The 10,273-nt window shown below is 38.8% G+C and overlaps 1 pseudogene; it reads right to left on the bottom strand.

Moving 5' to 3' along the window:
* Positions 1–1,007: 1,007 nt before the first annotated feature.
* On the bottom strand, positions 1,008–2,405 carry LOC143665210 (cell division control protein 42 homolog pseudogene; annotated as a pseudogene).
* Between the last annotated feature and the right edge of the window lie 7,868 nt (positions 2,406–10,273).

Genomic DNA, 10,273 nt, shown 5'->3' with positions numbered 1-10,273 from the left:
GAAATAGAACCAGTGTCAGTGCATGGTGGCTTCCATCAATTCCTACTTCCTTCTCCCCTGGGTTATTTTTTAAATGATTTTTCTATATTCTTATCATTTTTTGTCATTAGAATATCACCCCAGCTCAGTTTTGTGTTCCTTTGTGCACACGTACGTAATCAAGCCCTCCACTTTTTAATAAACTTTATATTTTGGAATAATTTTAGATTTTTCTGAGACATTAGAATTAAAAAAAAAATAGTGCAGCGAATTCCTGACTACTTTTCTTCTTCTATCAGTAAAAGAAGTTAGAAATTAATTTTTAAAAAGTTTCGGCAAATGGCAAACCGATTTCCTTGAAAGTCGCAGTCACATATGCAATGCATCCCAGAAAAGAAGGGCCAGGCAGGTTCCAGCCACCTTCATGAATTGCATCAAATACTGAACCTACTCAAGAGCGGAGAGAAAAGGCAACTTTCAGAAAGGAGTATGTTATTAAATGAGGCATTTACTATATGACTTCCCAAGAGCCCCAGGTGGGAAACATATTTCCTAAATTAGATCTAGGAAGCGAAATGTGCAATCAGTCCACCTTCTCCCCTCAGGGCTGCCCACCACTGGTTAATGAAATAAAAAATAAGGTTGATAAAAACAAACCCCCTCAAACTACACCCCCCCCCAAAAAAGGGAAAGAAGGAAAGCAAAACCAAACACTAAGATGTCCCAGATTCTTCTCCAGAGTGGGACCAGGGAGCAGCTTCAACAATTCAAATCAGTCTATTACAGAGGCATCACAAGCACATCTTGCTTTTAACAAAAAAAAAAAAAAATTTTTTTTTTGGAAAGAATGCAAAAGCTAGTACTGATCACTTTCCTGACATTATACAATTATTCAAAATTAATTAGTATTGGGAGGGGGCATGAGGGCCATACCTTTGGACCTTGTCTCACAGGAGTGCATGTGGATAGGTGCAGGGCATTTGTCATTAGTGCAAACGTGAATTTAAATTTTTACTTTTTAGTTTGATTTAAACATTGCTTTTAGTATGATGCCCACACCAGCTGTGCAGAAAGGACTCTGGAGAGATGTTCCTGATGGCACACACCTGTGGTTCTGGAGGCTCCAGGGCAGCCCATATTGCTTCACCAAATACATTCTTTAGGCATTTCTGTGCGAGCGTGGAACACGCCACGTATTTGACAGCCTGCAGGTCACGGATCAGCTTCTCAGCAGTCTCCAGAGTGAGAGGCTTCTGTTTGCTCTTGGCAAGTTTCTCAAGAGTAGAGGGGTCATCTCTGAGATCAGTTTGGGTCCCAACAAGCAAGAAAGGACTCTCTGGAGAGTGATGAGTTATCTCAGATACTGTGCTGATTTAAAAGGATGTATGCCCCCTAGAAAAGCCATGTTTTAACCAAAATCCCATTTCATAAAGCTAGAATAATCCCTATTCAATACTTTATGTTTGAAACCTTAATCAGATCATCTCCCTGGAGGATGTGATTTAGTCAAGAGGAGTTGTTAAACTGGATTAGGTGACAACATGTCTCCACCCATTTGGGTGGGTCTTGACTGGTTTATTGGAGTCCTACAAAAGATGAAACATTTTGGAGAATGGGAGATTCACAGAGATTCAGAAAGAGCAGCACCACAAAGCAAAGTCCACAAGCCAGCAACCTTTGGAGATGTGAAGGAAAACGCCTCCCGGGGAGCTTCATGAAACCAGAAGCCAGGAGAGAAAGCTAGCAGATGACACCGTGTTTGCTAAGTGCCCTTCCAGCTGAGAGAGAAACTCTGTGTTCACCATGTGCTCGTCTACTTGAGAAAGAAACCGTGAACTTCACTGACCTTCTTGAACCAAGGTATCTTTCCCTGCATGCCTTTGATTGGACATTTCTATAGACTTGTTGTAATTGGGACATTTTCTCGGCCTTAGAACTGTACACTATCAGCTCATTAAATTCCCCCTTTTAAAAAGCCATCCTGTTTCTGGTATATTGCATTCCAGCAGCTACCAAACTAGAACAGGTACCCACTTTTCTTTCACATTTTCCAATGAGGATGGAGAGACCACTGAAAAACAGACTAGAGGGCGGCGTGACAGTGGCTTAGTGGCAGAATTCTCGCCTGCCATGCTGGAGACCCAGATTGGATTCCTGGTGCCTGCCCATGCAAAAAAAAAAAGACTAGAAACACTTCTGTTTGTGGGTAACTTGGCAGTTGTAATCTGCCATAATCCTCTTGCCTGGCCATATCGAAAAGTCGAAGAGTATATGGCTCTCTACCAATCAGTCATAACTGTGACTGCATAGCTGTCAAAAACAGTTGGTTCGTATTCAGGTGGAAATTTGTTTCTTGTGTAGGATATCAGGAGACATGTTTTACCAAAGGTATCATCACCCACCACAATGCACTGAATTGTCTGCATTGCTGAAATAGTTCTGTATCCACTTTAAATATTTCAAATTTGGTGTTGACCTCAGTTCCTCCTCCAGGCCCTCCTCTTTTGATCGGTCTCCCAGACTTTAGGGATATTGCGCAATGACCATTGTAACTTCTTCATGTTGAAAGGGGTGTTGACATTATGGGGTAGGGGGATGCATCTGGATGATGCTCTTGGAGAGGCTGGTCATTCTGGATTTCAGGGATTATCTGGCCTAGGCACCATCTGGAGGTTTTAGGTTTCTAAAAAATAAACAAGGTGAGTGAAACTTTTACATAGTCTCAAATAGAGCCCTAGGTATTCTTTAGGATTTACAGGAATACTGTTGGTTGGGGTTTGGCATAGCAATATCTAGTAGAAGCTTGCAAAAGAGGCCCCTCCAGAATAGCCTCTCAACCCTTTGAAATCTCTAGCCAATGATACCTTATTTTGTTATATTTCTTTTTCCCTTTTTGGTCAGGAAAGCATTGATGCTCCCATGATGCCAGGGCCAGGCTCAGCCCTGGGAGTCATGTCTCACATTGCCCGGGAGATTTTCACCCCTGGACATCATGTCCCACATTAGCCTTCCCTCCACCTTTTTTTCATTTTTTAAAAATATTCTTTTGAGATAGACTCATACATATACAGTTCACTTCTTACCTATATACATATATATACTTTTTAAATTTAATTTAATTAATTAATTTATTTATTTTGCATAGGCAGCCTCCAGGAATTGAACCTAAGGCTCCAGGATGGCAGCCGAGAATTCTGCCATTGTGTCACTATTGCACTGCCCATACCTCTTACCTTTTTAATGTGTATTTTAAAAGACTACTCCAGTTGTTCTTTGTTGTTTTTTTTTTAATTTACTTTTTATAATGCATCTTTTGAAGTAACCACTTTTCAGAGGTGATTTGTTTCAAAAGAACCACAGCCCACAGGGGTAAGGAAGACACTGTCTTGTGTTTTAGAACCTCAGCTACCTTTTAAGACCAAAGGAAGAAAGTTTTATTTTGTACAGAACCTAAATTTTCTGTAGCACATAATGAATTTGTCTGAATAAATAATTTAAACAATATAAACATAGGAAGCCCAGAATAAGAGTGAGGGCCTTTAATCCTGTATACCTTAATGAAATGCCTGGATACATCCCAAAGTATATTAAGCAGATAATCAAAAGGTATTGGCAAAATCCCTTGAGGGATAGGAGAAAAAATATGGAACTATTAAACTTTACCAATGGGGGAACCCCTGATACTGTGTCAAGCATTAGAGACATCCAAATCAATAGGCTAAGCCCTTGATCTTAAGGCTTGCTCTTGTGAAGCTTAAGTATGTAGCAGAGAAGCTTAGACTACCTATAGGCATGCCTAAGAGTTACTTCTGGAGGATCTCTTTTGTAGCTCAGATGTGGCCTCTCTCTTCCTCAGCCCAACTCTGCAAGTGAAACCATTGCCCTCCCCCCTACATGGGACATGACATTCAGGGGTGAAAGACTCACTGGCAGCATGGGAGATGACTCCCAGGGATGAGTTTGACCCTGGCACTGTGGAATCGACAATCCATCTTGACGAAAAGAGGGAAAAGAAGTATAAGAAATAAGGTATCATGGTCCAGATAAGTCCTGAAACCTAGCCCAGCCTCTCCAGAACATCACATAGTTTCATCTCCCTACCCCACTTTAATGACAGACCCTTCCAATAGCAAAAAATTGGAATTGCCATAGTCCAAACAACCCCAATGAGAGGTATGGGAAGATCAAAGGTGATGGTGGACAGTGAAGATAGGACTTAACCAAGGAATATGAATGCTGAATCATTAAATTGATATCTCTTTTTAGTCTCCAGTATTTTACAACAGCTGAAAGTAAAAACCTGAAATTGTGAAATTGTAACCCATGTCAACGTCTGAAATATGTTCTACAACTAATTGTGGTGCTGTGCTTGGAAATTTATAGTTTTTTTGTATATATGTTATTGTTCACAAAAAAAAAAAAGAAGGAAAAAAAGTCGATTGTGATGATAAAAAAGTATTTAAACCCTCTAGCCTCCTATATTCTGGAGCAGCTAGAAGGAAAAATATGAGAGGATCGTATGGGAGCCCATGACAAACTCTGGGATCTACCCTATAACCACTTTTTGAAGAGTGCTCTGAAAACTATTGCCTGTTTATTTCTTTGCTTTGTATATATGCTATACTATACAGTAGAAAAAAGTTAAAAAAAACAAAACAAAACTGAGAGTTCAGATAGACTTGAGAGGCTTTTTGGAGGTCACTCTTACGCAAGCTTCAGTTAGACATTGCTACCTATCATAGCTTGCCAAATCCTAACCAAAACCATTCCTGACCATCCTAAAAAATACTTGGTGCATTATATAAGATTCTACAAAGGTTCCATGCACTAGGGTAACTTTCCAGAAACCTACAATCCCCAGATGGGTTCCTAGACCAGATAAGTCCTGAAATGCAGAGGGGCCAGCCTTTCCAGAACATCAACTAGTTCCATCCCCCTATCCCATATTATCAACAGCCCTTCCAACATGAAAAAAGATAGAATGGGCATAGTCCAAATACCCCTAAAGAGTGGGAGAAAGATCAGAGGTGATGGTGGAGTATTATAGAAAAGGTAGTGTTTAGCAAATGAGTATGATTGCTGAATCATTGTATTGATATTTCTTTTAGTCTCCAGTATCTTAGAACAGCTAGAAGCAAAAACCTAAATTGTGGAATTGTAACACATAAAAAACTCTGAAATTTGTTCAACAACTAATTGTTGCAATGTGCTTTGAAATTTATTGCTTTTTTGTATATGTTACTTTTCACAAAAAAAGAAAAAATTGATTATGATGATAAATGCATAGCTACATGTTGACATTGTGAACCACTGATTGTAAAAAAACACACACACAGAAAAATTTAGAATGGACATAGCCCCATGCCCCAAGACATTGGGAGAAAGCTCAAAGGAGAAGGTAGAGTTATAATAGAAAAGATAGAACGTAACAAATGAGTGTGACTGCTGAATCGTTATATTGATATTTCTTTTAGTCTCCAGTGTTTTGGAGAAACTAGAATGAAAAACCCAAAATTGTGATGCTGTAATCCATACCAAATTCTGACATCTGTTCTATAACTAATTGTTATAGTGTGCTTTGAAATTTATTGCTTTTTTGTATATGTATTTTTCACAATTAAAAAAAGAAAACATTTTAAAGAAAATAAAGCTCATAAATAATAGCTTAATTTGTGTTAAAAACATGACCATATGGTAAGCATAAAAAATAAATGAAATGGCATATTGTTAAAGCAAAAGCAAATATTTTAGGCCTCAAAATAAAAGATTATATATACTTACAAAATAAAAAAAATAAAAAGTAAAAAAAGAACCACAGCCAGATAACTGCCTGTGAGACCTTAAACTTTCATGAAAATCAGTTAAAGGCTTTCTTTGAGGGTTTCCCCTGAAAGATGTCTCCATTGTTCTATAAAGGATAGAAAAGCTGAGGGAGCTTCCCGAAGTTTCACAGGAGGACAGTCCAGCCTATTTATTCAGAATGGGATTTTGGCTACAGAAGAACATTTTAGATTCACAGTAGAATAATTTTAAATGGCTGAATAAGATGTTAAGAAATTTTTGTTGTTGTTCAAGGCTGAATAAGATGTTAAGAAAATTTTGTTGTTGTTCAAAGACCATTCATTTTAGTTTACCTCTTTAATGCAAAAGGAAGAGGAAATGAAAACACTCAATGAATAACATTAATGACTCTGAAACCCAAAAGAGAAGCTTAGTAACAGCAGCCTTTATAAAAAGTACATATTGACTGAACTGACATTGTCACCGGACAGAGGCTGTGGATTCCTCTACCCGACACACTCAATAACCAAATCCTGAGACTCCGGGGTTTCAAGGAAGAAAGAGTTTATTACCACAGGAGTAAAAGAGCACACGGCCTAAGGGCCCAAATCTGTCTCCCCGAACAAAGGGGAGTCAAGATTTTTAAGGTTTCTAGCAAGGAAAGATGAGGTCATTTCAGATAGTAAATTCAAAGCGGATAAGAAAATAGTGTTAATTGTGAGTTCAAAGGTGAAAAGAAAACATTGTTAACAGAAGTTGAAAGACTGTATCTATCCCTCAATGGCAGAACCTGGCAGAGCCAAATGGCAGGGCTGAAAGGAAAACGTTGTTAGCATAGCTTAACAGCAGAAGGCAGAGCTATCTATTTTTCTATGGCAGAGCCCAGCGGGTCTAATTTACACAGGTAAGGGACGGAGGCTAGTTTAATGACTGCTTCTCTTAGAACTGAGGCTTCCTAGAAGTTATAGTTCTCAAAGCCACTTGGGCACCAGATAAAATGTAAGGGCGTTTTACAACCCTTCCAGAGGTCCCAAACAGCTTAATTCTAGTTCAGGGCTTGCCGGTGCTTCCCTTTGTCTGTCCCAAAATCCCCAAAGCAAAAAGAACATATATATAATGATTCAGTAATAAAAACCAGCCCTAAATCCTAATTTCTCGGTTACAACATCAATCAATCAACCAATTACTGTAGATATTTTCTTTTTGAGATTTTCTTCTGTCCCAGTTTCACAAGTTGAAAGCAAGATTGAGCACTCCTGCCCCTTTGCTTTATTTACAAGCAGTGGCTTCCATCCCACAACAGGACTTGATTTTCTAAAGAAGTAAATGGAGCCTCAGGCACATTAGTTTCTGATCCACCAATTAAAGAATTAAATCCAGAATGGGGTTGTGTGATTAAGCCATGGTAAACTGAGGCAGGGAACAGGCACTAAATGTGTTTTGCTGGGACATGAGGCCAGTTAGTGGAAAACACAGAGTTAAAGTCAAATTGTAGACCTGGGGGTGGAGAGGTAAAGATAAGAGGTGGAGGAAAGCAAAAGCCTGGACATTTTGTAGAGAAAAGGCTCGATTGAAATCTCTTCCACCTAGAGCCTTAGGGACCAATTTGTCAGCCTCCAGATTTAGCAGCTTGCTCCTGGAAAGCCAAGAGTGAAGACTTCCACCCTCATCAAGAAGATAACTTTGGGAGATTTCACTTTTAGATGTACAAGAAGTTTTGGTGCTGTCATTTTTTTTAATTTCTTTGCAGCACAAAGGTTTTTGAAATAGTAAGAGACAGAGTAGAATGTCGTAGCTTCTATTCTAAGAATAAGTGCAAGATTCACTGCTGGAGAGGAGGAAATACCAGTAGATATATTGCATGATTTCTCATATGAAATACTTAAAATAAGTAAATTCTTAGAGTCACAAAGCAGAATAGTGGTTTCCAAGATTGGGGGAGGAGGGAATGGGGAGTTGTTTTTGAATGGGTATGAGCTTTGGTTTGGGATGAAGATATTCTGGACAGTTACACAATATTGTCAATGTTTTTAATATCACAGGATTGTTCACTTAGAAATGGTTAAAGTGATTTTTAATGTTATGTATACCTTACTACAGTTTTGAAAAACACATTGGTAGCAGTTTAAGTAAAAATGAGAATCTGCGTGTATAAAGGTTTTCAAAATCTCTACAGCATCCACAACAGCTTCTGACACAAACTATACAGCTATAAAAGTTAATCAGAAGATGATTGTATAATGATATAGCTTTCACAATGTGACTGTGTGATTGTGAAAGAAAAAAAGTTAATCAGAGAAACTGGTCATTCCCTGGAACTTCAGGTATGTGTGTGACACCTGAGTAACTCAGAGTTAGAACCCTGAAGTATGAAAGTCAGCATTACCCCATACAGCAATTGTTTAAAAAGTTGAAAGAATGATCAGACTTCAACTAGATATATGAATGAAGTTGATCTGGATAGGACTAAGGAAAATCAGAATACAGAGTAAAGGGTGATATGATTTATATTTTAAAACTTCAACTTCTGGGTGAGACCAAAGGAACAGATGTTTATTTGGTACAAAATTTATATTTGTTGTAGCACAATATCCAATTTAACTTGTATGGTCAGTTTATTCAAATACCATAATTTCATGAAATTTTGAATAGGGAGTGAGATCTTGTTGGTTTGTACAGGTCAATGTAATGCCCTGATACATCCCCGAGTAACTGGGACAGAGAAAAAAAAGTATTTGCAAAGTCCTCTCAGGGGAGTGGGAAGAAAGGAGGAAATATACTTCTCTACCTGGGGAATTTGTGATATTTTCTCAAATATTGGGGACAATTTAATAGGCTGAATCCTCAATCTTGGGGGTCACTGCTATGAAGCTGACACCTGTAAAAGAAACACTAAGCCTGCTGATTATTAAGTCTATGAGTCACCCCCAGAGAAACTCTTTTGTTGCTCAGATGTCACCTCTCTTTAAGCCAGCTCAGTGGATGAATCCACTGCCCTCCCGCCTACATGACTCCCAGGGGTGTAAATCTCCCTGGAAGCGTGGAACGTGACTCCCAGGAAAAAGTCTCGTCATAGGATAGAGAAAGACTTTTTGACAAAAAGGGGAGGAGAAATGAGACAAAATAAAGTTTCAGTGCTGAGAGATTTCAAATAGAGTGGAGATGTTACCCTGGAGGTTATTCTTATGTACTCTACAGCTATCCCTTCTCAGTTTATGGTATATTGGGATGGTTGGAGGGAAGTGTCTAAAACTTGATTCTTTTTTCTTTTTCTAAAATTTATTTATTAATTTAAAAAATTAACAACAAATGAATTAAAACATTAACATGTGATCATTCCATTCTACATGTATAATCAGCAATTCACAATATCATCACTTAGTTGCGTATTCATCATTTCTTAGAACATTTGCATCAATTCAGAAAAAGAAATAAAAAGACAACAGAAAAAGAAATAAAACAAAAACAGAAAAAAAAGATTATACATACCATACCCCTGACCCTGCTTTATTGATCACTAGCATTTCAAACTAAATTTTTTAACATTTGTCCCCCTATTATTTATTTTTATTCCATATATTCTACTCGTCTGTTGACAACGTAGATAAAAGGAGCAGCAGACACAAGGTTTTCACATACACACAGTCACATTGTGAAAGCTATATCATTATTCAATCATCATCAAGAAACATAGCTACTGGAACACAGCTCTACATTTTCAGGCAGTTCCCTCCAGCCTCCATTACATCTTGGATAACAAGATGATATCTACTTAATGCATAAGAATAACCTCCAGGATAACCTCTCGACTCTGTTTGGAATCTCTCAGCCATTGACACTTTGTCTCATTTCACTCTTCCCCCTTTTGGTTGAGAAGGTTTTCTCAATCCCTTGATGCTGAGTCTCAGCTCATTCTAGGATTTCTGTCCCACGTTGCCAAGAAGGTCCACACCCCTGGGAGTCATGTCCCACGTAGACAGGGGGAGGGTGGTAAGTTTGCTTATTGTGTTGGCTGGAGAGAGGGGCCACATCTGAGCAACAAAAGGGGTTCTCTTGGGGGTGACTCTTAGGCCTAAATTTTAAGTAGACTTGATCTATCCTTTGTGGGGTTAAGTAAAACTTGATTCTTGAAGATGATTATCTTACTATATAGCCTTTACAGTGTGACCAGGTGAATATGAGAACCTTAAGGCTGATGCTCCCTTTATCCAGGCTATGGACAGATGAGTAAAACATACAAAAAAATAAATAAATAATGGTGGGTGGATAAGGGGAAAAATCTGGGTAGAATGTGGTGGAAGAGGCCAGCCTGCAGGTCTTCTGGAACATGGAAAACAGCCGCAGAGACCTGGCCATTAACCAACGTGAAAGGGAGCCCAATGCCATGGCACTCCACCGCCCCAATGCACTGGTGGCCAGGGATAGTGCACTGGTAGAGGATGGGGTGATCAAGCACAATTCCAAACTGGACTCAACCACCTTGACCTTCCTGAAGATCCAGATTTCAGGGGTC

The sequence above is a fragment of the Tamandua tetradactyla genome, chromosome 21, assembly GCF_023851605.1.
Source record: "Tamandua tetradactyla isolate mTamTet1 chromosome 21, mTamTet1.pri, whole genome shotgun sequence".
Lineage (NCBI taxonomy): Eukaryota > Metazoa > Chordata > Mammalia > Pilosa > Myrmecophagidae > Tamandua > Tamandua tetradactyla.
Note: the sequence above shows the minus strand (reverse complement) of the source record. Positions and strands in the feature narration are given on the sequence as shown.